At 46.4% G+C, this 24,603-nt stretch overlaps 1 long non-coding RNA gene and 1 other non-coding gene across 2 annotated transcripts in view; both read left to right on the forward strand.

The window, feature by feature from the left end:
• Positions 1–24,603, forward strand: part of LOC128345718 (uncharacterized) — a 209,943-nt gene that overhangs the window by 31,736 nt on the left and 153,604 nt on the right. The window lies entirely within an intron of this gene.
• TRNAT-UGU (transfer RNA threonine (anticodon UGU)) lies at positions 18,267–18,339 on the forward strand. Its single transcript has one exon. It is a non-coding gene; the product is annotated as a tRNA-Thr (tRNA).

The following is a 24,603-nucleotide window of genomic DNA, read 5'->3' on the forward strand; positions in this document are numbered from 1 at the left end:
GGACTGCCACAAGAAAGAATAGTTGGTGGCCTTGGTGAAATGAGTTAGATAGTGTAAACTACTGCTTGTGCTATGTCAAACATCAGAGAAACATCTGGCCAGATCACGGCCTGTCCAGATTTCCCCCATGGAAAAAGGCTAAAGTATTCAAAGCATTTAGTTAAGAAAAAAAGATGACTGGAGTGGGAGATGATGGAGATTCATAAAACATGGGGCAGCAAGGAGGGAGAGATGTCCTGATAATCTTGGAACTCAGGGGCACATGAGGGGTTGATTAATACTAGAATGCAAGGTCACATGATAGTGCAAGAACTCTTAGCCTTAGTCATGTCACATCTGGATTACTGTAACACAGTCTATGTGGGGCTGCCCTTGAAGAATATTTGGAAACTGCAGCTAGTGCAAAATGCAGCAGCTAGGATTTTATCTGGAGCTGCCCGGTGGGATCACATCACACCCATTTTGAAAGAGCTGCACCAGCTACCAGTTTGTTTCCGGGTCCAATTCAAGGTGCTGGTTTTGACTTTTCAACCCCTTAACGGTTTGGGCCCAGGATACCTGAGGGACTGCCTGATCCCAAGAGTTGCTGCCCGCTTGACGAGGTCATCTGAGGGAGCTCTGCTCTAGGTGCCGACAATGAGGGAGGCTCGGCTGTCGTGCACGCAGGACAGGGCCTTCTCTCTTGTTGCCCCCAGACTTTGGAATGCTCTCCCGGTGGCTATTTGCTCCTCAGTCTCCATCACAGTTTTTAGAAAGTGTGTTAAATTTTGGCTTTTTACCCAGGCTTTTATATGATTGTCTCTACTGCTGCTTCATTGTATTTTGTACAGTTTTTATGCTTGTATTTTAAATCTTTTTAGTCAGATTAGTTTTATATTTTAGCTTAAAATTTTAATTTGTCTCATTTTTTATTTTTGTTTTTAATTTTTGTATGAACCACCTTGGGATTGTTTTAATGAAAGACGGTATACAAATTTAACAATCAATCAACAAACAAAGAAAGAAACTCAATGTCACATGATGAAGTTGCTTGCCAGTAGGCTCTGTACAGACAAAAGGAAGTATTTCACTACTAGGAGACAATGGCTGGGTTCAGATGAAATCTGAAACTGGAGGTCCCTTCATCTCCAGTTTCCTAACCTGAACACCCAAACGCAGGGAAATTGCGTTTGCAGGGGAAAGCGACCTGTGGTTTCCACTCCACTCCAAACCTTAAGTCAGAGTGGAGTTTCACCAGCAAAAGCTCCCGTTTCTGCAGTGCCAGCACTACATTCAAATGCTGGTACTGCAGTTTGGGCCCAACAGGACCAGAGTGAAGGGAGGAAGCTCAACTCCCTCAGCCTGCTTGGCTGTGCTGGCTGTCCTTCTGTCAAGGAAGAAGCTCGCATAGCCAGCTCCCCTGGTTCAGTCTCGCTGACTGCAGAGAGGCCTTTCTCCTCATCCATCTGTTGGGGTGGGGGAGATGCTTTTTAAGGCTAGAATGCTCATATAAGCCTTATTTGAAAAATTGAAAACCTGTTTTTTTTTTCAGGGGGTCAGAATAAGGAAGTAGCACATCTCTGCTCTCCTCCCTGAGTCTTTTCCATATTTCCTCTCCTTCATTCTGTCTTTGCCAGAAGCAAAGCAGACAGGAGTGATAAAATAATGTAATTTTGTGGGTAACAGTCACCCTAGTTGAATGGAGAATGCTATAAATATTATATTAGGTAGACTGAGCTGCAGGACCAAAATGAAAATGGAAAAGGAAGAACTGGGTGTCAGAGATGGCAGTTCAGAGCTGCAAATGTAGGAAACTGAAGAGAAAGTAATTTCTCCCACTGATGCTTTCAAAATGCCTTTTTAATGAGCAAAGGGTAGGTGGGTGGATTCACCTACACTCGCCTAGATTTGCCTTGACAGTAAATCCTGCCCTTACCAAGCAATCTCTTTACTACTGCTGCATTGGCATTACACCAAGGTAAAGTAGACATTGTGGTAACAGATCACTTTTACTGGCAAGGTCGTGCGCATTTGCTAGACAGTTTAAGCCGGAGGGCATGAAGCTGGAGATGTAATGAGCCTGGATGTCTTGCTCAATTGCTCACCTTGCTCAATAGCTGCTCTATTACCTAGTTCTCCCATGGCCGGAAATGGAAAGAAAGGGAACACTTTCCCCTCCTCCTCTTCCTTTAGAAGAAGTAGGCAAACAGATCATTATTGTTGACCCAACTCTTAAGAGGTGGGGAGTTACTGATTGTTAATACCCACCTCCCAAGAGCTGGGTCAGTAGCAGAGGTCTTTTTTATCTTCTTCTGGTCCTGGCAGATTGAAAAGGTGTTATACTGATAGCTTGCTGTGGAGCCAAGAGCGAGCATATAGAAATTACCTGGCACTGACCCAGCACAAATGTCCATTCTCTTTATTGAGCAGGGGGAGAGTAACTGGCCCTCTCCACCCCCAGCACAGTACCTCCAGTGACTGTTGCTGGTGTCTATCTTATGTTTCTTTTTAGAATGTGAGCCCTTTGAGGACAGGGATCCATCTTATTTATTTGTTATTTCTCTGTGTAAACCTCCCTGAGCCATTTTTGGAGGGGTGGTATAGAAATCAAATCAATCAATCAATCAATCAATCAATCAATCAATTAAATATCCCAGTAGTGTCTCCTATAGTTTGCCATGAGAGCATTTCATCGGAATCCCAGATATTGACCCAGAAACACCAAGGCGTGTGGACAAAGAAGATGCATAGCTGTGCTTACATTTATAACAATCTGGAGGCTCACCGCACACCAGATGCACACTCAGCCCACGTGATCTGCACTATGTTGCGAGTCAGCTGAACTCACCAGTATGGTTGTGGAACTGATGGCTAAGCTATTTCAGTAGCAGTGTCACCTTGGATTGTCCTGCACTACACTGTTTCTCTTTAAACAATATATTCTGTTAAAGGGCAATTCCCCCCTGCAGAAGAGGCTGATGAGGGCGGTGGCAGCAGCAAGAAGTACCTTCAAAAGTCATTACTTTTAATAATGCTCACACCTGGCAACCCCCCATGAGCATACACTGAGGCCGGTTGAACACCGTAGGTGGGGCAGCCTCTGGCAGCCTCTGGCAGTGTGGGATGCCAGGCATTGTGCTGCTGTTCGTGGGTGGGCTGCCAGGTGCAAAGGTAACTCCTGCTAACTTGAACCCCTGGGCAAAGAGGCACCTTTTAATGTGGCGATTCTCTTTATTTAGCAGGGGGAAGTAACTGGCCCTATCTACCCCCAGCACAATACTTCCAGTGACTGTTGCTGGTGTCTATTTTATGTTTCTTTTTAGATTGTGAGCCCTTCGGGGAAAGGGATCCATCTTATTTGTTTGTTATTTCTCCGTGTAAACCACCCTGAGCCATTTTTGGAAGGGCGGTATAGAAATCAAATTAAATAAATAAATAATAAATTAAGGTCCATACTTTTAAAGGTACCTCTTGTTGCCCCTAGTGCTACCCTCATTGGCCGCCTCTGCCCCCATGATAGCACAGATGCAATTACAGGTGCAAACAATCAAATGGAGAGCAGAAATGTGCAAAATGTTTCAACTTTGAAATGTTTCTACTCAAAACAGGACGTTTTGAGTGTTCTGAGTTTGAAACACCATGCCCTCTAAATAAAGGACCTGTTTCGAGCTCAGACCAAAACCACCCCATTTGAATTGAGATAAGAAAGTAGCAGCTTAGCTGCATGGATGAAAGCAAAAAATAACTCAAAGATAAAGTAGTATAAACAAAATAAAGTCCCTTGAAACTAAACTAGGTACCCCCATCTACGATATCTGAGCAATAACTGAAATAAAGGAGCAAGGAAGGAACAGAACAAGGACAGGCTGAAACAAGAAAGGCTGAACAATTATAAGCATGAGGAACACTGTCTGCAGTAGGCAACGTTGCTGACAGTACCGTCTCAGGAACAGCGTTTGCTTGATATAGGGCTTGAGATAACCGGCAGCGAATCAGGCTTTCCTGACTCAGCATTTCTATTCCCTCTCCTGCGAGATCTTGCGCCTGCATGTCTCCCATTGATCCTTTCTCTTGAGACGTCTTCTTAACACAGGTGAAATTCCAACTTCCTCCTGATCAGTCTCCTCAGCCCTCATCTCTGCCAGCTGTCCAGAATCCCCTGTCTGCTGCCGTTCCACCCCAGCTTCAGAGTCTGTTCTCACAGCCAAATCCTCCTGCTGTGCTTCTGAGCCTACTCTCCCAACCAAATCCTCCCGCTCCTCCTCTGACTCTTCTGACTCAGAGGTCTGGGCCATGACACTTCCTTGAGTTGTGGTTTGATTTGCTTGTGAGATAGTGTTGTGGTAAGAAATGGACATTGGCAGCGCTCTCTCTTTGTGTAAGATTGCTTCGTGATTGCTGTGATTAGCTTCATGTCTGGCCTTGAGACTAACTTGTGCTTCACTCACAGTTCTCTTCTGCAATGTAAGGTGTTATATGCAAATACACACTTGCAAAATGCAAAGTTTAAGTCCAAATGTTGCTTTAGTTGAGCTTATGGCTATGCTTGCTGCTAAGGGTGCTGCTCTGGCAGCAGTTGCAATGCTAGGAACATAAGGAGTCATAGTAGTGTGTGAGAGAGCACCCTGTGTCGATGTTACTGGAGCACAGGGCAGCACTGTGGCTGGCATTGGATTCTGGGTCAGTGATTCCTTTTTGGCCATTTTTGGACTGTGTTTAAAATCTGTGTTGGGAGGGACAGATTTCCTTTTACTGTGTGCTTCTGCAGTGTTTTTCAAGGCAGGGTTGCAAAATGCATTGCAAATTGCAATGCAGAACTTCTGTGCAAATCACTCTGTGAATGCTGCTTGTTCTGGCCATAAGGAACAATTGGGACTCTTGAAACACCCCAGTTGTTTCCCATGGGTAGCTCCTAGGGACAACAAAGTTGGTTTTGTGGTAGGGCTTGATGGGTGCAAGGGCATGATGGGTGCTACACAAAGCACTCACAGGATCCTTTGGGGAAAGGTTAATTTTTAAAAAAATATCTCCCACTTGCCCATTTCTTGTGTGGATTGGGTGGTAGGTAGCACCCATCATGCCCTACCACACAACCCACTTTGGTGTCCCTAGGATCTATCCATGGGGAACAATGGAGTGTTTTGAGTTTCCCCTTTGTACCCTATGGCTGAAACACTCAAAACATTTTGTGTTTGCTTTGAAACAACCAGGCTGACCACTGTTTTGAAGAAACATTTTAGCTTTCTGTGTTTTGTTTTGAGCCTGGAACGAAACACAAAATTCATTTCATGCACATCCCTAATGAAGACCCTGTGTTTCCCCTCAAAATGTCTCTTGGGGAGCTTCATCCTCAGTAAGTTATGTTTCTAGTGTTTACGTTTGCATTGCCCTTCTCTGGTCCAGAAGACCACGTACCTGATCATCTTTGATCATCTTGAGAAAGGGAAATGACCTACTCTCACTGTGTTTATTAACCACCACCCTCAGGTTTCTCTGGGTCATGGCACAGTGTTGATTCAGTCTGGTCCTACGTTGTAAAGACTCAAGGATCCTTAAAGCTGTTACTTCTCGAAGGTATCTTGACCAATCAAGGTTGCTAAACTAGCTTCTAAGTCAGGCCACCTAAGGCTGCCTCTACTGACCACCTGTTTCCCTTTAGCACCGGCCTTGATGCGATGCCAAGCCCCACATTACTCAATATAGGACTTTTCTAAAGGGGACTTGTCTGACTGGCTCTCAAGAGTCCTCTGATGAGCCTCATGTAGAACCATATGGTGTGATTATTATTACACCCAGTTATCTTCCTCTTCAAGAAAGAAACGTGATCACATTCCAGCACCCATTTTCACACAGTCTTCTCCTGCCAAGTATGTCTCTTCTGGGGCTTCCATGCTGCCTCTGTATTTTTATAACCCTCCCGAGATGCTCATATCCTCCCTGTACCAAGGACTGCTGAAATTCAAAGTATGTGTGCTCTTTTCCATCTCTGTATCCTAGACCAGTCTTAGAAGGACAGAAAGTGTTACTGTGTAATGAGCAACACCAGGTCACAGAAACAACTCAACTCAAACAAACAGTTTCTTTGAGAGGAAAAATAGTTTCTTTTGTTGCTCTTTGGATCTGTAGCATAAGGCTGTCTCCTAAATTCCTGAATCGCATTAGAAAGGAGATTATTATACAGAGCACTGTTGTGGGCTCTGGCAGCAATTAATAGCCACGAGGAAACACTAGGGATGTTTTGTTCCATAAGAATCTCTCTCACCAGACATCAGAAAGCCCATTTCAAAGTTTCATTCAAGAAGCAAAATGATTCTTCTGTCAAATTAGCAATGGCATCTGGTTGATTTCATGAATCAATGGAAAATTAATTCCTTGGTTTTTCACATAAATGGACCATGAATATCATTTCTTTCTCTCTCTCTATTGTTTGGTTTATCTCTTATTTTTCCTTCACTAATACTTTTATTTGCTGTGGGGACTTTTGTGTGAGTGTTGCTAAGAGCGATTAAATGCACACACGCCCTGATGATCATCTGAGAATTAGTCATGATTCCAGCTTTACATGTGAGAATGACTGACAAATTGGTGGTGGGCGTAGTGTTCTCAATCTCTGCAATGTTCTTGCTAGAGAAGATCTCCAGATTGGCAGATGCAATGCGGAGAAGCGTAGCCATTTTCTCACACTACTGTAAAGATACTGAGGGTTACTTTGCTCCATAATCCAAGTTAATAGGTTCAACTGGAGTCTCGGTCTACTGCAAGACCAGTTTGAGAGGATGTTAGAATATGTTCCTATCAGCAGAGATCATTCACACTAAAATAATGTCAGTTGGGGTATTTTCATTTGATACTGGCTCAGTAGTTTTTGTCCAAGCCAGATATGGGCAGTGGTAAAGCAGTTCCCTTGAGTCTGTGAAACACACCATTTTGCTCATGGGTCTATCCAACGTACCCTTGGCCAACATGATATCTTCCACTGAGGGGTGATCACCTCAGCAGGAATCACGAACCAGGAATCAGCAGGAATCATGAACCAATATGGGTATAACTGAAGATCACCACTATTACCATGTGTCTGAAGTGGATTCATTGAATTAGGAGTGGGCAAACTTGACCTTCCAGTTGTTGCTGAACTACAGCTCCCATCTTCCCCAGCCATAATGTATTGTGACTGGGGGAGATAAGAGTTGTAGTTCAACAACAGCTGGAAGGCCAAGTTTGCTCTGAGATCTGATTGAAGCTCTGTGAGGACATGCCCTAATAGTGTTTGAAAATGGGAGAAAAACTATTCTGTAATTCTAGAGAAAAGTGCCAATGCCCACAAAACCCAGGTATATGGTAGACACTGAGGTCTTTCACACGGCCTCACTGAGGAGAACGGGCAGGCTGCAGGGAAGGGAGAGCTCGCCTGCCTTCCCCAGCAGATGAGCAGCCGCTGTCCTCCCCTCCACTGTACCACACACCCAAATGAGAAGTGGGGCAGCAGAGTGAGACGCTGGGAGCAGGAGGAGTTCCCTCTCCTGCAACCCAGGGTGCCCCGGGGCACGAGCGCAGTAGCTGCTCTCATTAGAGCAGCTGCCGTACGTGGTATGGTTACTCCCCCCACCGACTCACTGCCAGAAATGGCAGCAGGCCAGAGGAAGGCATTTAACCCAGGAGCAATTGCCCAGATGATCGCGGGCCAAGGTTAAGCGAACCACAGGTTTGCTTAACCTCGGCTAAACACTGGGTTTAAAATTGGGGTTTGGCATGGGGGCAGCGCCAGAAGAGACCTTGCTCCCGGTGCTTCACATGTGCAGCCTAACTTCACATGTGCAGCCAAACCAGGGTTCCCTAGCCTGGGTTAGAGTGCACATGTGAATGGCCTTACGATAAAGCTAGAATGAATTGTTAGGAGGATATATGATAGGGAACTGGAATCCAAGTTGATGAATCAGATATTCGTGAGATGTCATATGTGTTTCTTTTCTCCCCCCCCCTGTTTTTCTGTGTTAACTGTTCTTTGATATTTCTTTAAATAAATAAATACATACATAAAAATTAAATAAATAAAAGATAAAGTTCAGCACCTAGTGGCTCACAACTTGAGGCAAGCTGAACTGAGCCCAAAATCTATCTGAAGTGACCAACAAACATTGCCAAATGCCATCCCTAGATAGGTATTTTATGGCCGGGATTCTCAAACTTGGGGTCCCAGATGTTGGACTACAACTCCCATTATCCCTGGCCACAGTGACCGACATCCAGGGATTATGGAAGTTGTAGGCTGGCATCTGCAGGAGGGCTACAATTTGAGACTTGTGATTTCTGTGGTTTGAGACCTGTGATATAGATGATGAAGAAGAAAAGCCTGTAAACTGTGATAATTTAATATTTATTTATTTATTTATTTATTTATTTGATTTGATTTGATTTGATTTGATTTGATTTGTATACTGCCCTTCCAAAATGGCTCAGGGCGGTTTACAATTAAAACAAACCACTAAAACAGTAAAGAGCTAAAACAAATTAAAAAACAATATAACAGTTAACAATTTAAAAACATTTTTTACAGTGATTAAAACCCCCGAAATTGGGTTTTTAATTTTAAAATAAACCAGATATTTAAACCCCCCAAATTTAGGAAGCTGAGAAAGCTTGGGTGAAAAGATGGCTTTTCAGGTGTTTTTTGGAAATTGCGAGAAATGGGGAGGATCCTATCTCAGCAGGGAGCGCATTCCACAGTCTTGGGGCAGTGATCGATCGAGAAGGCCCATCTCTGTGTGGCCACCAAATGAGTTGGTGGTAACTGGAGACGGACCTCCTCAGATGAACTCAATGGGCGGTGGGGCTCAAAATGAAGAAGACGCTCTCTTAGATACCCAGGGCCTAAGCCGTTTAGGGCTTTGTAAGTTATAACTAGTACTTTGTATTTTGTCTGGGAACCTATTGGCAGCTGGTGTAACTCCATCAGTAAACGGTTAGGGTTAGGCTTAATTTAGGCTTAATTTATGGTTAGGGTTAATAGGGTTAATAATACGGTTTTAAAAAAGGGTTAGGGTTAATTTTAAATGTGGGTGCTTGTTTAGCTGTTGGTTATGTTGTAGATTTTATTACTCGTAAGGTGCTTTGGCAGTCATGTATGTGCTGGTATACATAATGCTGGTATAGGAACACAGGAAGCTGCCATATACTGAGTCAGACTATTGGTCCATATAGCCCAGTATTCACTACACCAGGGCTGCTCAACTTTGGCCCTCCTGCAGATGTTGGCCTACAACTCCCATAATCCCTGGCTATTGGCCACCAAAAACAGCTGGGGGGCCTAAGTTGAGCAGACCTAGTTTACACAGACTGGCAGCAGCTCCTCCAAGGTTGCAGGCAGGAATCTCTCTCAGCCCTATCTTGGAGATGTTGGAGAGGGAACATGGAACCTTCTACTCTTCCTAGAACAGCTCCACCTGCTCAGGGGAATATCTTACAGTGCTCACATGTAGTCTCCCATTCATATGCAACCAGGGTGGACCCTGCTTAGCAAAGGGGACAGACAGAGTCATGCTTGCTACCAAAAGACCAGCTTTCCTCCCTGGTTAGAGAAATACATTTACATGCAAAGGATACACATATCAAGCAGTATATCAGGTTAAGGAGTAGCAGTGCCCTGGACATGTGCGGCTCCGTCGATTGATATCCTTGTATCAGAGGCAGAAGCAGAAAAGAAACAAACAAAATCATTTTAACCAAGGCAGCAGGACATATGGACTAAAACAATAGCCAGCACTTGCAGAGGTTGAAAGACCAGCTTTAGTCTGGCCTGTGCTCATTCTTCAAATCCCTTTGAAAAGATAAGCGACATTTGCTGAGACCCGGTTTGGACATCTCCAACAAAAATGTTTACTTCTGGGAATTGTTGCTGGATTTGCTCAAGCGGAGGCTCCTGTTTAAATAGCACAACATGCTATTGTCCTATTTACTTGCATCATTTGTTATTTAAGGAGTGGGGGAGAATGAGAAAAGTGCAATGACTGCAACCATTTTGAAGAAGAATGCCTGTCTGCCCCAGTTACGTTACTTGCCGGCCAGGGGAAAAAGGACACAATGAACCTGATCGTCCGTGTGTGTTTGTGTGTGTGTGTGTGTGAAAGGATTGTTATAGCTAAAAACTTTAAAAGCCAATGGCATTTTCTAGGGTGACAAGGGATTGGGGGCAATGCTTCACAGCTGCTGGGGTATTTCTTGTTCTGACAACTTTCCATGCCATATTAAACTGGCACTGACATTTCACAAAAGCAAAACTTAAAATAAAATGTTGGGATTGTTCTTTAGACGGGAGATAGATAGATAGATAGATAGATAGATAGATAGATAGATAGATAGATAGATAGATAGATAGATAGATCAGCTGACATACAGAGCAAGGAAACTCTATGCAGTGAGGGAGCAGAACTTTCCAACTAACTGCACCCGTGAAGCAAGAAAGAAGCAATTTTTAATGTCCTCCCCTTCCCCATCCCCAAGAAGGGGACGTATTTTGGGATGGCATGGAAGACTGTTTGGGGATAGGATGGAGTCAAGAAATGCCCCTTCTCCAGTGCACCAGTGCAGTTAGTTGGAGAGTTAGGTTAGCCCTGTTAGCTCCTCTCGCTGCACTGGTGCTTCCTTGCTCTGTATCTCAGCCCCCTTAATGTTAACCAAAGCAAAGTTTGGAGCAAATATAGAACTTCTGCCTCAGGCGACCCTTCAGAGAAACTTTTCAGGAAGCCAGATTAATGTTGATGGCTGACATCCTGACCCACAAAGCAAAGGAAGCAGGCATGTGGCAACTGAGTTCCAGACTAAACCAGCGCAGGTGCTCACTCTGGAGGGGGCCGTTTTTGATGATCTTCCCTTCCCTCTGAAGTGCTCTGTGTCACCTGAAAATATGCCTCTGAGGGCTGCACAACCCCCAGAGACATTTTTGGAGTGGCATAGAGCACTTCACAGGAAGGTAGGTTGGCAAAAATCACACAGGCTGGCACAAGCGCCCATGCAGCTTTATTCTGGAACGCAGTTGCCACATGTGTGTTTCCTTCACTCTTCATTAGTCAGGATATCAGCCAGTATGGCCGCCTTTGGACATCATACCAAACCAGAGGCAATCATGCTAGAAGTTTGGATTTGTGGTCGTCCGAATGAGGGAACCCTTGGTTCCATGAGAAAAGTGGCCCAAGGTTTCTGACCACAAACTTGAATTTGTACCCTTGGTTCCGTTTCAGTCTTGACACTGAAAACTCCAATCAGAAAGTGGTGTAATGTCATCCAAAGGCTGTCACAGTTGTAACCAGAGTTGAGGGTAGGAAGCTCCTACCTCTCTCCATCTTTGATTGGCTGACATGGCTGTCCTTTATGAGAAGTAGGAAGCCCGTGCACCCAGTTCCTCAGAGGCGTAACTATAGGGGGGGGCAGGGGGGGCATGTGCCCTGGGCGCCATCTTTTCTGGTCACGTGGGGCGCCGCCATGACCATTTTTTTTTAATTTTTAATTTTTTGTTGATACAAATGTTTCCTGCTCAGTGCAGCAGCGCTGCAGCAGTCAAGGGAGCGCGTCGGTGCCCCCTTCCCCACGAGTGGTCCCTTCCGCGCCCCCTGCGCCCCCCCCCATTGCTTTGCTGGCACCTGGCGGCCAGTCAGTGGCCTGGCTTGGCGGTGGCGAGCGCTTGTGAGGAAAAACCTAAGTATAATGTAGTATGTGGGGGGGCGGGGGGCGCAGTGGGGGGTGCCATTTCAGTGCTTGCCCCGGGTGCCGTTTTCCCTAGTTACGCCTCTGCAGTTCCTCCCTATTTTAGACCCCAGACTCAAGATTGGAATCATCTGAGAGCACAACAGAGTGATTAGGGGTGTGGGTCTGTTGGACCTGCAGTTTGCTGCCATGTACAAAAGCATCCTATGTCTCTCTCCTGCCATTGGTTTCAAACCATGAGGCTTTTCTCACAATTGGTGAGAAGAGTCTCTAGGGGGCTGGGAGGATTGGGGGCTGCATGGTCCCTGGAAGCTCCAGTGTGCCCTGTGAGAGTACGCATGGCATACTGGAGAGACCCCCAGGCTGGGAGGCTGCTTTTAAGCCTCCTGGCTGGGATTCTCCTCGTAAGTAGCTGTGGCGTGGAGCCACACCGTGTCGACTCACAATTATGAAAACCAGGTTTGTGGAGCACTCAGTCCGCAAACCTGGTTTAAGGGGAGAGATAGTTAGGCGGGTTGACTGCCTGGAAGCCACCGGGCTTGCTTGCGAGCCTGGTGGCTCACACGGTCAGGCGAAATCAGGCTAGGCTCTCCTAGCCCGATTTCACCTGATTGTCAGAATAGCCTCTTTATTTATTGAACGTTAAATTGTTGAATAAATATGTCCCCTGGCCCCTCAGGGACATACTTTTGATTAGCACATACTGCATCAAAGGGAAGAGGAGACCGTATGAGAGCCCACACTACTTTCATCTGGAACACAGCACGCCACATGCAGACTTCCTTTGCTGCACACAAGCTTCATTAGGAAGTCAGTCACTGAGGCTGTTCTCACAACCTGTAGAAAATGGGCTAAGGGAGCCCAACCCAGTTTCTACAGGCCGTGTGCTGCAATGGGAGTTGCGCAGCTCCTGGCAGCCAGGCCGCGTAATTGCCTCCTGCTGAACGAGGTTAGTCGAGTCCGCGCTCCACTAACCCTGTTTTCCTGATCATGTGTTGGCGCAGCAACTCACAAGGAGACCCCTGACAGGGAGGCAACAACAAATCTCCCAGCACTGAGGGGCTCCCCAGACTCACACCATTGAGGGGCTCCCCATTCTGGGACTTCCGGGGGCTGGGAGGCCCCAAATCCTCACTGCCCCAACTGGCTCCATGACGGAGCCCGTAATCATGTGGGTGGCTGATCTGGCCACCCAGAGTTAGCTGCCTGATCATCTGCAGGAAGAGCAGGTCAGGCCTGCTCTCCCCGCAAAACCCCTTATGGCTCTCCACACTGCTCGTGTGGAGAGCCTCACTATCTTTTAATTATGTTGCTGGTTTATTATTGTCCTACCACACCCCAAGCCACAGAGCCCTCAGGATCTGGTGGTCAACAATGGTAGACAAGTGAGGCAACAAAACACAGTTCAGACAACAGGTTGAGTCGCACCATGAACAGAGCCTTGGGGCATGTTAACTCAACAGCTGGCAGAGGCATTGAGCCCTGAAATACTCTTGAGTCCAGTTCTGCCCCTGCTAGGCTCTGCCTCCCTGCCCTCCCTGAGAGAGGGCAGGGAGAGAGCAACCTGCTCTGAGAGAGCAACCTGCTTAAAGAGGTAGCCTCCTAGCTTGAAGCCCAGCACTCCTCCTCCGCCTCCTCTTTAGTTGTTTCTGCCTCAGCGGCTGCAAACACTGTTATATCAGAGGGGGTGATGGCAGAGGAGGAGCTGATTCCCTTGGGGGCTCAGGCTCTGAAATTATCATCTCAGAGGGTCCAGGCTCTTTGGGCGCTGTCACAAGGGACCCATCTCTGGAGCTCCCTCCAGCTCCAGTCTGGTGTCAAGACCTGAGACTAGACTAGATTCTGGTCCTGCCTCTTCAGAGTTAACTTTTGGGACTTCCACAGGCTCTGGACTGTCACTGGGTCAGGGTCTGGATCTGGTGTGGGTCTCACCTCTTCAAGGCCAGGAGCTGGGTATGGTGCTGGTTCAGCCTTTTCTTGGTCAGACTCTTGATTCACTTGTGAGGATGGGGCTCATGACAAGAATTATTTTTATTGTAGTTTTATAGTTTATTTTTTTATCATGCTGTTAACCACTTTGGGGCCTTGAGGTGAAAAGCACATTGAAATAAATAAATAAATATGTTGACATGAGCTGAAGGACACCATAAGCATCCCAGAAGGCCTGGGGATTGATGCTTCTCTGCAGCTGTAGTCATCCTGCTTGACTGAACTGTTAACACACTGAGGTATACTGAAACATACAGCTCCATAAATGCTGCCATTGTAACACAGACATAAATATTGTATATAAATGCCGAGCTTCTGAATAACACGCGCTCTTAAGCAGGTTCAAAGGCTTAACAGCACTTTAAATGCCAGTAACGTTGATGTTGCCCGGCTTATGGACATCTGTTCTGAACATTTCTTTAGTCAGCACTACCCCTTTTACAAGGAAATTTCTGAAGAACATGTCAAGCTGTTACCATTACATCATGTTACAGATTTTTCACACCTCCATAAGGTACGCTTTTATACAAGCTTAACGAATTCAATAAACTCAAAATGAAAGCTGCCCCCATTTTCTGCCTAGCAGTGCTCTGAGCATTCCTGCAATGGTAGGCAAAGGATTTCTCGACTGGAGAGTGGAGACTGGTATCATATTGCAGCTGTAAATTCTAGATTTAAGACTACTATATTTGCATTCTGGACAAGCATATTTGCATTTTGGACCCTTCATATTGCTGACAAGCCAATGACCGTGCCAGAAATAAGAGCAAATCCTCTCAGTCATGTATGCTGTGTAAAACTGAATGGACGGGGGGAACAGGCTCATTATCCACTCCCTGGAATAGCTTTAGGGAGCCCTCCATGTATCGCTTTATCTGTGGTAGCTTCCTACAAACATTCTGATGCAGACTTGTAGCTGATATAGGGCTTAGGAAATTGAGGCTGTAACCTTTCATACAAAAGGGAGTGGAGAGCCGCTCTGGTGAAAGTGCGCATGAATAGTCACCTTTGCTTTCGTTTTCTGAAGAGGCAAACAGTGTAATCATGATGGTGGACATATCTGTGCTCCGGAGACTCAAACAAACCCCATCATGTACATTCGGATGGCAATACTTGCATACAGCTTTTAAAAAATAATGAGGTGATTCTCACGATCGCCAAAAGTGGGCTAAGGGAGCCTAGCCCACTTTCTGGTGAGTGTGAGAACCACCGAGCTCACAGGCGAGCCTGGTGTCCTTAAAGCAGGTAACCTGCTTATGGAGCTCTCCCCTTAGATGAGGTTAGCAGAGCGAGCACCGTGGCAAAACATGAGGAGACCCCTGCTGGGAGGCTGAAACAAGACTCCCAGCCCTGGGGGGTCTTTCCAGGATGCCCCATGTGCTTGTGCGAGGCATCCTGGAACTTCCAGGGGCCACACGGCCCCCAATCCCTGCAGCCCCCACCGGCTCCATGATGGAGCTGGCAGTCATGTGGGTGGCTGATCCGGCTGCCCAGGGCTTCCTGCCTGATTGTCTGTGGGGACAGTGGGCTAAACTGCTCTCGGCGAGTCTCACCGATCGTGAGACTTGCCTCTATGTCTGAATAGGGCTATATGGCACCTCCAATATTGTTAGAATGACAGCTAATGAAACTGTGGGGCTATTCTTACGATCACAAAAATTGGATCAGGAAAATCCTAGCCCGATTTTTGTGATCGTAAGAACCACCGGGCTCGGCTGCGAGCCCGGTGGTTCTGGAGCGGCTAACCTGCTCCTGAAGCCCGCCCCTTAGCCCGGGTTTGTGGAGCGAGCGCTCCACAAATCTGGGCTATCTGCACGTGAGTAGCCGCGGCGCGGCTCCGCGCCATGGCTACTTGCAAGTAGACCCCCGGCCAGGAGGCTGAAAAGCAGCCTCCCGGCTCGGGGGTCTCCCCAGTATGCCCTGCGTGCTCGCACAGGGCATACTGGGGCTTCCGGGGGCCGCGCGGCCCCTGAGCTTCCCAGCCCCCACCAGCCCCGTCTTGGAGCCAGCCATCGTGTGGGTGGCCGATCCAGCTGCCCAGGGCTCCATGCCCACTCTCTCTGCTCAGCACCCTAAACCAGGTCTCACTGATTGTGAGACCCGGTCCTGTTTACCCGGTCCTGTTTGTCACTGTTGGGGGTAATTGCTTATATAGCAGAGTAGTGGAGCTAACTCACTCCCATTACAGCAAAAGTTAAGGTCTCAGAAGCCACAACTTCCAAATGATAATCACAGAGATTGCCTTAAGGTTAAACTAATCAATTTTATTCAGAAGTCCATGATGACAGAAAAGACCTATATCTAACTGCTGGCAACATGGTGGTCAGAGAGAGCGAGCTAGAAGTATTCTGGGAAGAAGGAGGAGTAGGAGATTCCCAGGAAGTTCCTGAGTACATTCTATCAATAGAGGGGTCATAGAGGCAGAGATAAACAGGAAAGAGCAGGAGACCCTAACTTACTATGAAGTGATTCTCATGATCAGTGGAAAGCGGACTAAGGGAGCTTAGCCCACTGTCCACGGATTGTGGGAACCACCGGGTTTGCAAGCAAGCCCGGTTTCCCCAAAACGGGTCACCCGCTTACCTACCCTTCCCCTTAGCCCAGATTAGCAGAGCGAGTGGTCTGCTAACCCGGGTTTTGTGGTCGTGTATTGCCGCAGTGTGGCTCTGTGTCACAGCAACACATGAGGAGACCCTCCCAGGCTCGGGGGTCTCTCCAGCATGCCCTGCATGCTTGCGCAGGGCATCTTGGAACTTCCGGGGGCCACGCGGCCCCTGATCCCCGCAGCTCCCACTGGCTCCATGACAAAGCCGGCAGTTGTGTAGGCGGCTGATCCGGCTGCCCAGGGCTGCAGCAGTGCTCGTATGCAGGGAGAGTGGGCTGAGCCTGCTCTCCCCACAAACCTCATTTTGGTGAGTCTCATCCATCGTGATCCCAGTGCCCCTAGTGATCATTAGGGTTACTGGTGCAAAGGTTTGACATCATCTGGAGCTGGATCTCCAACAGTTACTGTAATTGGAAGATGGGAATATATATCAGTTTCAGTCTTTCCTGTTAATGACATTCTCCTTGAACTCCAATGTGTTTTCCCTTTATAAATTGTACCTTATCAAAACTGTCACTGGCTTTCAGAAGCATACTCTTTTGTTTATGTGGGTTTCTTTCTTCTGTGTATGGAGGTTACTTTCTTTTGTCATGTTCATATTTACCTTGCAGAACCCACAACTATGTCAAAATAATCTTTGAAAGTGAAGCAGAGGAGTCAATGGCCCACATCTCACGGTATGACTATGAGTCTATTCCCACGATCAGATGAAATTGGGCTAGGGGAGCCTAACTGGATTTCGGCTGATCGTGGGAGCCACTGGGCTCGCAGGAGAGCCCGGTTGCCTCCCGGCAGTTAACCAGCCAAAGTAACCCTCCCCTTAAATTGGGTTTGTGGAGCGAGTGCTCCACAAACCCAGTTTTAAAAATCGTGAGTAGCCATGGCACAGCTCCCCAGCACGGCTACTCACAAGTATTAGGCCCCCAGCGGGAGGCTGAAAAGCAGCCTCCCGGCTCAGGGGTCTCCCCAGTATGCCCTGCATGCTCGCGCAGGGCATACTGGAGCTTCCGGGGGCCACATGGCCCCCAAACTCTGCAGCCCCTGCCGGCTCCGTCATGGAGCCGGCAGTCATGTGGACGACCGATCCGGCTGCCTAGGGCTCCCACCCTGCTCATCTGCGGGGAGAGTGGGCTTAGTATTGCTACAATTATTCTCATATCTGGAGGCACCTGAAGAGCTGTGCTCTGTGGCCACCTTCATGTTGTATAGATGGCATGGTAAAGGCCAGAAGAAAAGAGGGGGCTTACAGGTGGTTCTTTCTAGTAACCTTTTCGTTAGGGGTGTGCAAACAGGTTCGGAACTGAACTGGTTCTACTTCGAGCTAGTTCAGTTTCAACAGTTTGGGGTTGAGTTGAACCACCCCCAGTTCAGCTCAACTCCAGACCAAACCTCCCCAGCTGTTTGGAGGGTTCGTGGACCAAATAGTAAGGGTTTTTTTCCCCCAATTTATGGCCCCTGAGTGGCCTGGGTCATGACGTGGCCATGCAGGGGCTATTTGCACATGTGCGGCAGCCTCCAAAATGAAGATTGCCCGAAGACCAGCTGAACCAGGTGATGGCTGTAAGAACGGAGGTCAGCAGGGGAGAGGGAACCTCTGCTGACCCAATGCCACCTCAGAGAAGTCCCCTGGAGGGGGTACATTGATTTCTTTAAAATACTATTTTGTCCCCAAACCACCACCCCCAGACCAAACCAAACTGGGGTGGGGTTGAGGGGGTTCGGGGCAGAACTGGCCTGGTCTAGTTCAGGTCTGGTTCGAACTTGAACCGAACCAGGCCAGTCGGTTCTGGGCACACCCTTACTTTTTGTCCATTCCAACTTCATGACAGTGATCTCCGAAGAAGGCAGACTCTAAGGAATATTTTGTGAAGAGGCAATGAGAGGAAAAGGTTGACATTTAGAAATCCCCTGACACTAATTCTCTTGCATAGGAATCACTCTGTCCTCAGTGGAATAAGGAACAGAGTAGTTATTTGCTGTAGTTTATGTAAAGGATGGGACTGTAGCTCAATGGTAGAGCATCTGGCTTTGTACGCAGAAGGTCCCAGGTTCAATCCCTGGCATCTCTAGGTAAGAATGGGAAAGAATCTTGCCTGGAACCTTGGAGAAGCTACCATCAGTCAGTGTAGACAATGCTGAGCTTGATAAAGCAGCTCCCCTTATTCCTATTTGTATGTTGCCTTTCTGCCAAATGACATTCACAGCCGCTTAACAGATTCCATAAAACCCACCCACCGCTGCCAGAGAAAACAGCAAGCAAAACTACAAGGCCATTCTGCTAAATAGATAGATAGATAATAGATAGAAGGAGCAATTGCTAAATTACTAGCTGCTGAACAGACAAGCATATTGAAACAAACCAAACCCTGCAATAAATTAAATTTAACCAACAGATGACTATAAAAATAGGCATATATTCTTAGGAGATGACATCCTAATCGCGAGTTCTGGTTATGAAGGTCTCAGAGCCCCAGCTAATGATGGAAAAAGGGGAATCAGGACTGCTTGCACTGCAGAACTTGAACGAAAAGGAAAATAATTGTTATGAAAATCACTGGCCTGAATCAAAGTTAAATATTCCCTTGATGAAGATTTTATTGAAATACATTGTGAGGGAAAGATATAACACTCCTATCAACTGCTACGTTTTCCCAAATCATAACTCAAACACTGACTTGGGAGAAGACACATAGAAAGCTGCCTTATACTGAGTTAGACCACTGGTCCATCTAGCTCAGTATTATCTATACTGACTGTCAGTGGCTCTCCAAGGATTCTGGCAGGAGTCTCTCCCAGTCCTACATGGAGATGCCAGGAATGATCCTGGGATCTTCTGCATGAAAAATAGATGTTCTGCCACTGAGCTGTGGCCTCATCCCCTAAGACAAATATCTTACAGCATAGGAACATAGGAACATAGACAGCTGCCATATACTGAATCAGACCAGTGGTCCATCTAGCTCAGTATTATCTACACAGACTGGCAGAGGCTTCTCCAAGGTTGCAGGCAGGAATCCCTCTCAGCCCTATCTTGGAGATGCCAGGGAGAGAACATGGAACCTTCTGTGTGCAAGCATAAAGGTGCTCTTGCCAGAGCGGCCCCATCCTCTAAGGGAAATATCTTCCAGGGCTCACAGATGTAGAAGCTACTCTCACGATCCACATCTTTTTGCTCATGTGTTGCTGTGGTGACACATGAGTAGACCCCCGACTGGGAGGCTGCAAGCAGCCTACTGGGCTCGCAGGTAGTGCCCTGTGCGCAGAATGCCCTGTGCGCTCATGTGGGGCATCCTGGAACTTCCAGGGGCCACGCGGCCCCCAATCCCCACCGCCCCTGCTGGCTCTGTGACAGAACCGGCAGTCGTGTGGGTGGCTGATTTGGCTGCCCGGCTACGAGCTGCTGCTTGTCTTCAGGAAGAGCGGGCTAAGCCCGCTCTCCTGCAGTTAGCCCCAAAGCTCTTCTGCATGAATCATGATCATGAGAAGAGCTTCGTAGTCTCCCACTCATATGCAACCAGAGCGGGCCCTGCTTAGCTAAGGGGACAAGTCATGCTTGCTACCACAAGACCAGCTCTCCTCCCTAAGACAGTGCTCACACGTAGTCACCCATCCAAATGCAAACCAGAGCAGCCTCTGCTTAGCAAAGGGGAAAAGATCACCTCTCCACCCTAAGGAAGTGTTTCATGTCTGGAACAGGGACAATCAGAACATGGAGAAATGAATGGATTGCTGCTGCTGAGATCTCTACATAGAGCCTACACGTGTACAAGCTATATTGAGGTATTGTTGTCAGTGCAACCTGTATTCTGCAAAAATGTACTCTTACAGTTTCTGATCCCTATTCGAGGCTTATACTATCTGAACTGAGAGGAGCATAATTTCTGGGGGCTCTAACCCCCTATGGTACCAGCATTTAGCACCAGTGTTCCGTGTACCTTGAGAACCGGCCTCTACACTCTCAGTCTCTATAGACTAAATATTTTCTTGAAGCAGCATTCATTAGCAGATGAAAACTGAAAGCACCGCATAGACCTTTTTCATGTGAAGAGACTGACTGAAAATGCCATTCACTGTGACATTAACGTATGTCCATATCTAAATGGATATCACTTATCAAAGAAAACTGATAAAATCCATCAAATAATTTTTCCCCTGGTACTGAACTGTTGTTTATTGAATTTTATTGGAGCTGACTAATCCAAGAACTCACAGAGTACTGAAGTCAGTAATAGATGAAGGGTGTGGATTTTGTTTCTTTTACCATCTTCTGTCTTGTGTGTCTTGTTGAACATTGTATTAAATGTTCAGTACATAACATTTAAACGTGCCTTATGTAAAGGAAGATGCTGAAAGGCATCATCTCATACTGTGCAGGAGAAGGCAATGGTAAACCTCTCCTGTATTCAACCAAAGAAAACCACATGGTTCTGTGGTCGCCAGGAGTTGACACTGACTCGATGGCCCAACCTAACCTAACCTATATAAAGTCCAGTCATTGCTCTTTCTATGTTAGTATGTCAACTTGCTCTCCAGATCTCAGGTAGAGGCTTCTATGAAGTCCTGGTACCCAGCATACCTCTCCAGCTCAGAATATCTACCTCTGATAAGCTAACATACATAGGAAGCTGCCCTAAACTGAGTCTGACCATTGGTCCATTTAGCCCAATATTGAAGTCGTTCAATATGGCTGTTCTCACTAGCCTTAACTAGTTGTGAAGTTTGAATATATGGACTGATTATACTGTTCATTGAGTATGTGAACTAGTCTTTTTCACTGCATTCACTTGTTCTATCAACAGGTTTTTTTGATTTAAGGCTTCTTGACTTTACGTGTTTCCCTTTTTGCATTGTGAATGCCTGCCTTCCCTGGCAGATGAGTGGCTCCTGTCCTCTCCTCCGTTGCACTGCATGCCACATGAGCAGCAGGGAAATTCTGGGAGTGGAAGGAATACCCTTCCTGATTTCCATGGTGCCCCAGAGCATGAGTGTGGCCATTTCCCTCCCCACAACCCCAGCTCGTCGCTTCTGGAAATGGTGGAGGGGCAGGGGAAGCCACTTAACCTGGTGGCGGTTGCTCAGATGAACCACAGATGAACCACAATCACAGATGAACCATCAGTGAACCACAGGTTTGCTTCACCTCTGCTAAACACCAGGTTAGGAGCTGGGGCTTGGCTTGGGGGCAGCACCAGGAGCAACCTCAGTGGGTTCCACTGTGCATGTGAATACCCTTACTATCAACACTGACTGGCAGCAGTTGTCTAGAATTTCTGATAGGCGTCTTTTCAAACCCTACCTGGGACTTTTACATACAGCAGGCTTTACCACGAGTTTACTGGGAGGCTTTACTGCGGACTCGAAGTTGTTCCCAAGTCCAACACAAATAGTGGGGTTTTTTACCCCGGATATTAATTGGGCTACACTCTAATGGAAAAACTTGAAGTGTGTGTGAACTGCTCCCCAATAATGTGCAGGGACTTCGGGGTAAATCTGGCTGATATGTGAACGCACCCCCTCCATTCCGGAGGAGATGCAAGTTAAAGGGCTTTAAAAGCCCCATGTGAAAAACTTCCTGGAGATGCCAAGAATTGAACCTGGGAATGTCTACATGCAAATGTGTGTTCTGCCACAGAACTGCAGTCCCATTCCTCACTCTGTGCTGTCCGGTCACTCTTCTTAAGACTTTATTGCTTACCTGGCACTTGGGAGCTGTTTAGAACTCCTGCTCCTGGTGTGTAATGCTTCTTCCTTATGCCATTATACAGATCTACTCTTTCATCTCTGCCTAGGCTCCTCCATTCCACTCAAGCTCATATACAGTACATATCTATCTATCTATCTATCTATCTATCATAATTTTATACTGCCTGAAATGTACATCTCTAGGTGGTGTACAAAATTTAAAACAATATAAAAATTAAAAACAGATTAAAATTCCACAAGACAAAATACAAAAATAAAAAACATCTCATAAAAGAAAATATTAAAACAAATTATTAAAATTAATTCCAGCCTGTGAGAGCTGCATTTTGAGGGTCTTCCTGAAAACAAACACAAAAGGAGATGCTCTTATTTCAACAGGGAGCATATTCTAAAGCCCCGGGGCAACCACAGAGAAGGCCTGGTCCTGGGTCGCCACCAAACGATCCAGTGGCAACCGTAACCGGACCTTTCCAGAAGATCGTAATAGGTGGTGGCCTTCATGGCAGAGAAGGCACTCTCTTAAATACCTTTGCATTTAAAGTATTACATTAAAAAGTTGTATTTGGTATTTTCCTTTTGAGTATTTGCATAATGTTTTCTCTTGCCACTCATTAATTACAGCCGCCCTCTATTTTTCCTGCAGTTCAGGGGAAGATGAAGGCAGCCACCTTGTTGACTGGTCCCCACTCCTGTACCTTAAATAGCAGCATGATGCAGATAAATTAGCAGTTGAAATTTTTGCAGCCACTTATCTTCATTTTTGGATAATATTCACCTGCTAAATTTCTGGGTCAGGCTTCTGTTAAGGTAGAGGAGCAGGGCCAGTAAAAAAGGAAAAAAAGGTAGCAGCCCCAGAAAAGAAAAGACATGCAACCAGGCTTCAGCTTAAGAATAAATATTTAAGTATTAGTAATGAAGGATTAGGAGGGGAGAAGTGGTAGTGAGCATGAATTGTCCCCTTGGCTAAGCAGGTCTACCTTGGTTTGCATTTGGTTGGTGTGAGAGCTGTGAGAGCTGTAAGATATTCCCTTAGGCAAAGGGGGCAAAGTCCAGTGGAAGAGCACCTAGGTCTTAGGTTCCCTCCCTGGCATCTCCAGGTAGGGCTGGGGGATACTCCTGCAAGAAACCTTGGAGAGCTGAAGCCATTCAAGAGTACATAAGAACATAAGAACAGCCCTGCTGAATCATGCCAAAAGCCCATCTAGTCCAGCATCCTGCTTCTCACAGTAGCCTATCAGATGCCACTGGGAAGCCCACAGGCAGGAGCTGAGGGCATGCCTTCTCTCCATCTGTTACTCCCCTGCAAGCCTCTGAGGCTGGAGGTAGCCTATAGCCCTCACACTAGTAGCCATTGATAGACCTCTCCGGCATGAATTTATCCAAACCACTCTTAAAGCCATCCATGTTGTTGGCTGTCACCACATCTTGTGGCAGAGAGTTCCACGGGTTGATTTTGTGTCATGTGAAAAGGTGCTTCCTTTTGTTGGTCCTAAATTTCTTGGCAGTCAAAATTTCATGGGCAGACCGCTGGTTCTAGTGTTATGGACCAGTGGTCTGATTCATTATAAGGCAGCTTCCTATGTTTGTAATTAGGGAAGACATATTCTGTGGATAAGAAGTATACAGAATGAGCATCAGCAGAATGACAGTTGTTGAATATAACACTAGATTTGGTTTTTTAAAAAAATGTGTTTTGTTTGTGGTCTGATTGAAATAGCTGCCCTTTTTTGCTTTACATTGGTAAGAATAGCAGTCACCACCTATTACATGTAAAGCGGGGAGCCTTTCTGCATTAAGGAGCCACATGGGAGCTATTTGTTGGCTTCCCCTCCAAGCCACCCAGCTGTTCCTTCCATTTGTGGTCTTGGGGCTAATTGCATCATGTCCCTAATTTATACCCACTGGTAAATCAGATGAGAGCGTTACCTGGAGGGCATGCTCTAATTAGAGGAATTTCAGAACAAATTGTTTAAAGAGCTTGTTTGGTGTGATTAAATGCAAGTGATGGGCCTCTCTGTGTCTCTTATTTAAAAGCAGGAGCATGTATTCTGCACGAAAATGGTGCAAATTAAAAATATCCTAATCGCCGCATTTCCAACTGAGAAGCTGCAAATGAAAAGCAGCTTTATCCAAGAGGGATTTGGGAGGGCAATGCTAGAGAGTAGTGGGTGGATATATATTTTGATTGTACACACATACATATTTGCTTACATGGGAGAGAGAGGATATTGCCTTTCTTAAACAAAACCCTGTCTAAGTGCATGGCATTTTCGCAGGATTCTTTATTACTATTTATAAGTGGAACCTATGACGTCAGGTCTGAAATCTCATTTGTTATATTGGTGAGGAAGGGACCGAATAGGGCATGGATGGGCAGCAGAAAGGTGAAATGTAGAGTTGAGAGGACTTGTTAGAACAGTTTTGTTTTCTTGTTTGGTAAAGTATATTTTGTTGCTTTAACAATTTTCTTCCTTTTTGGTTAAAAATGTGTTTCTTTTTGTTTTAGGATCTCCTCTCTGCTTTTGTGTCTCACACACCCTATGACTTTAATAGCCTGTCTCTTAAGTGTAACACGTGTGTGTGTGTGTGTGTACACACATTTAAATGTTACAGTTATGAGGCAGGTTATT

The sequence above is a fragment of the Hemicordylus capensis genome, chromosome 1, assembly GCF_027244095.1.
Source record: "Hemicordylus capensis ecotype Gifberg chromosome 1, rHemCap1.1.pri, whole genome shotgun sequence".
In the NCBI taxonomy this organism is placed as follows: domain Eukaryota; kingdom Metazoa; phylum Chordata; class Lepidosauria; order Squamata; family Cordylidae; genus Hemicordylus; species Hemicordylus capensis.